The following is a 6936-nucleotide window of genomic DNA, read 5'->3' as shown; positions in this document are numbered from 1 at the left end:
GAACCTAATCCAATTGGTTCATCATATGAACCTAATCTCCATCCACTTGTTCTTTGTGTGTGACCCAATAGGTTCTTGTAACGTTGGCAATGTTTCTAAACTCCTTTAGAAACATAAGCAATGAGCGGCATCTAGCAATACATCATTGCTACCCAAGTTACAAGAATGTTGAGATCCAACATCACCTTGTGACTACTAATTGTGACTCCTCACAATATGTGACAAGTGTCCTTCTATCCTAGACATCTAGATTGATTAATGTGAGGCATAGACCGTGTCATCCTCTAATCAATCTAAATCTTGAACTCCAAGTAGACTCACTCGATCAAATGAGCTCAACATCTAATGTTGACTCATTTGGGCATGGCCATACACTTCGTGGTCTCACTCTATCAAGAATAGCGATGTCGCTCTCGTCATATGGGAGGGATAGATCCCATCTACATCACTCACATCCCTCTGCATAATTCGTTACATACCCAGTAATCGCCTTTATAGTCCACCCAGTTACGGGTGACGTTTGACGAAACTAAAGTACATAACTCCTTATGTAGGGATCCATGGTGACTTCAGGTCTAAGGACTAATAGTCATACTAATAGCCACATGAGAAAGTATATGACACTCATATAACGATCCATGATACTTTCTCATGGCGGGTCATTCAGTATACATTCTCCAATGTATACCCATGTGTCAGCATGATATCTCTATATCCATGACTTGTGAGATCAAGTCATCGAGCTGACCTACATGCTAGTCTTATTGCATTAACATTGTCCCTGAATGTTAATACTCGACTAGGAATGATTTAGAGTAGTGTTCCCTATATCATCTCACTATCGATTCAACTAATCGATTGATATAGGTATGAACCTTCTACTCAAGGACGCTATTATACTTAGTCTATTTGGCACTAATACAAATAAGTATAATAACCAAACAAATGCCTTTATTAATATACAAGAATATGATACAATGAGTCCATACAATCATCAAATGATTGGCTCTAGGGCTCTAACTAACAAAATCTGCACATCCAAAAGAAAAACAAATCTCCCACAAACATGTTATATAGTATAGAGCTAGAACCATATCAAGATAAGATGAATAAGTAATAAAAACCGAATCACATTCAACAAAGTCAATTATAGGTACCTCCATAAAGTTTTCCAAAAGATCACAAGAAATACAAACCTCACTTTGTTGAGAAATACCTGAAATTTCTAAACAAGTAGATGTGACTTCCTCTGAAACAAATGATGGTTCTGGATCTATCTCAGGTGTTGATGATATCAATGATGGTGATTTTTGAGACTCTGCTAGCTCTGCATAAGTCTCTACACATTGTTCCACAACATGATCAATTCTTAAAACCTCTAAGGGTTGTGTTGACAAAGGTGGTGATCCTTGAGATGCTGCTTCCACAACATAGCTCCCTACACATTCTTTCATATCATCATCATCAACACATACATCAAAAAATAAACCAACATCTATGTCCTCAATATGAGAATCAATAACAAGAGGATCAATAACTTCACTAGCAGTTTTAAGTTGATCTACCACATCACATTCATCATCTGAAAATTCAATGTCACTATAACACCCTATAAAATTTTGAGGTAGATTTGAAAACTTATTTACCACTGCATTATCAATAAAATCCTCATCTGAAAAATCCTCATCTTCATATACATTCAAAAATCTGCACTCAACCATATTAGTGTCACAGGATTTGCCGAAGTCTTTATTTTCATTGACCCCCACTAACCTTTGTGGAAAAGGAACCCTTAGTGAAGGTCCTGGGAAAGACTGAACTTCCTTTTTCCCAAATTCCCTTTGAGCTTTTGGAGGAGGTCCAACTTGCTTATCTAGTGTTGGTGTGATTAATCATTGAGGGAAAGGTACTTGTGGCCTTTGGGAACTTCCTAGAGAAATGGAACTGAGTTCTTGTGATCTTCTATTATTCTTCTCAATTCTAAACATGTCATTCTTCAGAGGTTCTTCATGATTTTTGCCACTTCTCAACCCAACATCATCACACTTTTCATTAGATCTTGACTGTGTAGGAGGGGGATATTCTTTAAACCATTTTGAAACAATACTATTAAGCTTTGCCCCCAAATGTTTGAACTCCTCACTCTATGACTTGTGAATTTCAACATTTTTAGGTGGTTAAACTTCATTTTGTTTGACAGGCTCTCTTACATTTATGGCTTGCACTTCTTGAATATCTGAGGGAAATTCCATCCAACTTCTGTTCGACCATTCATGGAGGTTCAATGTCACTTGATCAATTAATGAATAAGCTTCATCTACACTTTTGTCCATAAAAGAACCTCCAGCTGATGAATCCAATAAACTCTTGTCCGAGAAAGAAATTCCCCCATAGAATATGTGCAAAATCAACCATTTTTCAAAACCATGATGAGGGCACTGTCTTTGAAGACTCTTGAATCTATCTCATGCTTCAAATAATGATTCTCCATATGCCTGAGAAAAATTTGTTATGCAATTCCTCATATACACTGTTCTACTTGGAGGGAAAAAATGATTCAGAAATTGCTTCTCCAATTGTTCCCAACTTGTGATGCTTTGAGGACAGAGAGAATATAGCCAAGTCCTTGCTTTATCCTTGATACTGAAAGGAAATGTCATCAATCGAACTGCATCTGCTGATACTCCTTCACATTTCACCAAATCACAAATCTCTAAAAATATTTCAAGATGCAGATAAGGACTTTCTGATACTTCTCCTCCAAATTTGTGACCTTGTATCATGAAAATTATCTCTGGGTCTAGTTGGAAACTTTCTGCTTCAATTTGAGGTTGTACAATGGTAGATAAAAATCTTGCAGAAAAGGGTATAGAAAAATTTCTCATGGGCCTGCATGACATGTTAGTGCTCATGAACATTCAAGAAAAGATTATAAAATGAAGAATCAAAGACAATAAATAAAATGCAATATGAAAAGCAAGAAAGAAAATACAGAATTTAAATTGCAAGAAAGAAAGTGCATAATGAAAACAAGAAATAAAAGATAAAAGGAAAAAGAAAAATGTCTAGAATAATTCATATACTAATCAACTAACAAGATATGTTTTCAAAAGAAAAGAAGAAAGAAACTAGATCAAAAGAGAAAATAGAGAAAACTTAGATTAGAGTGTTAGAAATCAAGAATGCAAAGTTAGAATTAGAATTAGAATTGCAACAAAAAGAATTGTCAAGAATGTTATTCAGGAAAAGAAAAGCTTATAGAAACAGAATTCTAAAAAAAAAAAATAGTTACAACTATGAAAATGTAAAGAAATAAAGAAAAGTTATGTTTAGTCTAACTCAATTGATAATTCCTAATGTTATAGCGCAGTCCCCGGCAACGGCGCCAAAAACTTGTCACGTTCCGCAAGTGTACGGAAATGTCGCAAGTAATATAAAAGATTATCGTGTCTACAGGGACTAGAATAAGCACTAGAAATATCTCAAAGTGAATTAGCTAAACAACTAATCAATTGGTTTCAAATGCTAAGGATGAAAAACAAATCTAAAATGAAAGATTAACAAACAAGAGTTTGGGGTTTGAGTTATGATAAAGGGAGGTTCTAGGAGTTTTGGTTTCTTTGTAAGATCTCTTGAATGTATATGGTTTACCAATTCTTATTTCTCAATTGTCTAATATTTGTAGAAGGTTGTCGGTTCTCTCTTGCAATAGATAGCCGGCTTAGGACTGAAAAATGTACCTAAATGTGATCAATTAGATATGAACCTACGTTGGCCTTACACAGGATTGCACCTATTACTATGCTTCCCTCGGATATCAACATAGAAGTTCATAGCTTCTTAACCCATAAAGATACAAGGATTGAATCATAAAATCTATCCTACCCTCTTGAATATTCTCATTTCCCCTTCAAGGTTATCCCTCAAACGTCCTTACACGGGCTTGCACCTGTCACATGGATCCCTCGGAAAATCGAGTGAGAGTTAATCTCTACAAAGTCTATAAGATATCCAAACAATCAATCAAGAATGAAAATTAAGCCCTAATCACAATTAATCATTCAAGATCCAATCGATACAAACTAGGCAACATCATAGAAACAAAGAAATGGCAAATCCACAAGAGTTTACATCAATTTATCTCACAAATACTCCCTCCATCCTAGAACAAAAAGATCTACTCCATAAAACGAAGAAAGAAAATCAAAGATAAGAAGATTACAAGCATTTCTTTAATCCCAAACCAAGAAGAGGAGAGAAAGAAAACTTATCTACAATATAGCTCCATCTTTGGATCCAATCATCGCTCCCGGAGTCGAATTCGCCAAGGTCTCCCTTTAGATCGCCCAAAAATCCTCCCAAGAATGTGAGGAATCCACCAAATCTTGCTTTCTCCCAAAGGGGAGAAGATCCCCTTTCAAATCTTCAAAGAGGCTTTAAATAGCGGGCTTTGGGCCACACGGACCGAGGCATGGCGTGTGTGGTTCACACGGCGAGCCTTCCCTCTCTACCATCCATACAGTGTGGTGTACAGTAGTGGACAACTCCATCAAGACCTCCAAGCACGTGTAGATCCACACGGCTGCCCCACAGCACGGCCATGTGGTGCACCTGGCCGAACACTTTTAGCTGGGAACCTGCATGGCGTGTGATTCACCAGGCCTTTTGGTCTCTGAAACCTTACACACCATGTAGATCCACACGGCCATGTAAGGATTGAACTCGATTTGCTTCAAAACTTGCAGTGTGAGGTTCACGCTAAGTTCCTTGTCTATTTCTCTGGTTGACCACACGGCGAGCACTCCCCAGGCGTGTGGCACACGGCCAAGTGCTTTCTCCAATGCTTAGCTCATAAGTTTGTCCAAGAATGCAGAATCTTCACCAAATTCGACTCCTGTGTACAAAAAATGCACAAAAAGCAGATCTCCGAATAAAAAGAGTAAATATGCTAAAAGAAAAGCTGGAAGTATAAAAATGCATAGATCAAACAAGATCAAAGTATGTAAATGTGCGTCAAAACATGCATAAAAGTATATAAAATCTATGCACATCAGTCGCCTCCGATGCTGTCGCCCGATCCAATCCAGCGGGAATGGAGCTACAGAACAATTCCTAGCGAACATATTGAGGAGGAGACCATCGATCGGTTGGGGACGCGAGTCACCCCCCCCCCCCTGTCGTGCCCTAGCTCCGCTGAGTCGTTGCCTCGCGTGCCAGCACAGCCTAAGAGAGGATCACTCCGTCGGAGATGGTCTGAGCCGTCTAGATCTGGCGACACTTTCCCCTTGGTGACGCGACGAAGCCAAGATCGCTGGGGAAGCTGTCGACGTCGGGTCGTCCGCACGCGAGAGAGAAAGAACATAGGATCACAAGAGGGAGAGTGTCTATTGCTCTCACACCACCAATGGAGTCATTGCCCAAGCCTCACACGAAGGAAGATGGCCGGCGATCACAAGCTTGGCGTCGGTGAGGCGAGAAATCGCCCGGAGAGGGAGGTTTCGGGCAGATGAGTGTTGGTGCGTGAAGCATCCGACAATAGAACTCTTGTTTCGATAATGGTAAAGGATTCAATTTAAGGTTTTTTGTGATCTAACAAGTCAGCTTGAGTATTTCAGGAAAGTCCTAGCTGCGGTTAGGCAAAGGGAAAACCCTAGGGGGTGGTAACCCTAGGTCATAGGGGGTGGTAACCCTATATGGAAAGTCTTGGCAGGTCGATGGCATAAGGCAAAAGTCCTAGGGGATGGTAACCATAGGTGTAACGACCACCCTTCTTACTACTACTACACTCTAAGGATGACCGTTACTTGACTACTAACTCTACTTAACCGGTATGATTAAAAATCACATAGAAACTCTACCGAAAAATTTCGACAGAGTCTCCCTTGTACCGGTGACCCCAAACTGGGATACATAACATGTATACTCAGCCACAGGCGGCTGGAACATATAATTTCACAACCACGCAGTATAATAGCACAATAAAAATATGAAACTACTCTAGCAACGGCAAACAACCATATCACTCCAACAATAGGAGGTATCAAACTACAATGCGGAAATAAACTCAATTACAATCTCAACTTCATAATAACATAAACTAAAACTCTAAACAGGTAGGTCCTGAAAATTCACTAGCGAACTCTGGATCTCTCCATAGTCCTGGCATCACACACACTGTCACAGCATCTCCTTGTCGTCTTCCTTCTTATACTTTTCCTTTTCCTTTATCTGCAGTAGGAGGAAAATAGTATCTATAAGCTAAAAGCTTAGTGAGCGCTATCCTACTCACAAAATCTCGATATGCATGTATATAAATAAAAACATGCTAAAACTGAATGCTAACATGTAAAGTTACTCATGCTCATAAATAGCAAAGGAACTAACTGAAAAGCTAACATGTAAAGCTACTCATGCTCATAAACCAATAAAGAAATCATGCTAACTGAAATACTAAACATGTATAGCTAATCATGGAACTATCATGTGTATCAATAAGAAACTGAACTGATACATAAGCTGAACTAATTAATGCTAAACTGAGTCTAACTTGTATTCACATAACTAATTTGTGAAGTTTTGAAAACTATTTACATAATAGATCAAAATAGTAATCATGCTGCTGATGGGCCCGGCAACTATACTTGCTGAAACCGGGATTGCAAGTTCCGAGTCTAGTAGGGTTTACTAGGTTATCTAAACCTAGGGACGTGGGAGCCCAACCCAATGGATATCTAATCCAGTACAGTGCCACTGCTGAAAATAAAATACTGATTTCATAGCTAATTTTCTTACCTTGCTTTAACTAGGTTATCTGAACCTAGAACTAGGTTATCTAAACCTAGAGGCGACTGTGGGAGCCCACCCATTGGACCGTAGTCCCATATAAGCTGAAGCAAGACTAAATAAGTTATTTTAAATGCTTCTACTGCATTTACT

At 38.8% G+C, this 6936-nt stretch overlaps 1 non-coding gene across 1 annotated transcript; it reads left to right on the top strand.

Annotated features, from left to right (window-relative positions):
• The first annotated feature begins 2421 nt into the window (after positions 1-2421).
• On the top strand, positions 2422-2527 carry LOC122054324. The gene has a single exon (XR_006132651.1). It is a non-coding gene; the product is annotated as a small nucleolar RNA R71 (small nucleolar RNA).
• The last annotated feature ends 4409 nt before the right edge of the window (positions 2528-6936 follow it).

Source organism: Zingiber officinale, chromosome 3A (genome assembly GCF_018446385.1).
Source record: "Zingiber officinale cultivar Zhangliang chromosome 3A, Zo_v1.1, whole genome shotgun sequence".
Classification (NCBI taxonomy): Eukaryota; Viridiplantae; Streptophyta; class Magnoliopsida; order Zingiberales; family Zingiberaceae; genus Zingiber; species Zingiber officinale.
This window is presented reverse-complemented; position numbering and strand designations above follow the sequence as displayed.